General features: G+C 44.3%; 1 protein-coding gene across 1 annotated transcript in view; it reads left to right on the top strand.

Annotated features, from left to right (window-relative positions):
• LOC107656069 (protein ECT2) overlaps positions 1 to 203 on the top strand; it is a 37,769-nt gene that overhangs the window by 2,005 nt on the left and 35,561 nt on the right. The gene's annotated exons all lie outside the window — the stretch shown is intronic.

Genomic DNA, 203 nt, shown 5'->3' with positions numbered 1-203 from the left:
CCCGACCGATATATCGTTTTGCCGATATTATCGGCCGATATGAGCCTGTCGCCGATATATCGGTATCGGCGAATATGCGGCCGATATGCCGCCGATATGAATTTTTTTTTTAACAGAACATATAATGCTGATAAAATGCTTGAAATTGTGTAATTGTGTAGTTTGTCCAGCAGAGCGCGCTCCATTGTTTGCTACTGGCGACC

Source organism: Sinocyclocheilus anshuiensis, unplaced genomic scaffold (assembly GCF_001515605.1).
Source record: "Sinocyclocheilus anshuiensis isolate Anshui unplaced genomic scaffold, SAMN03320099.WGS_v1.1 scaffold51, whole genome shotgun sequence".
NCBI classification, from domain to species: domain Eukaryota; kingdom Metazoa; phylum Chordata; class Actinopteri; order Cypriniformes; family Cyprinidae; genus Sinocyclocheilus; species Sinocyclocheilus anshuiensis.
Note: the sequence above shows the minus strand (reverse complement) of the source record. Positions and strands in the feature narration are given on the sequence as shown.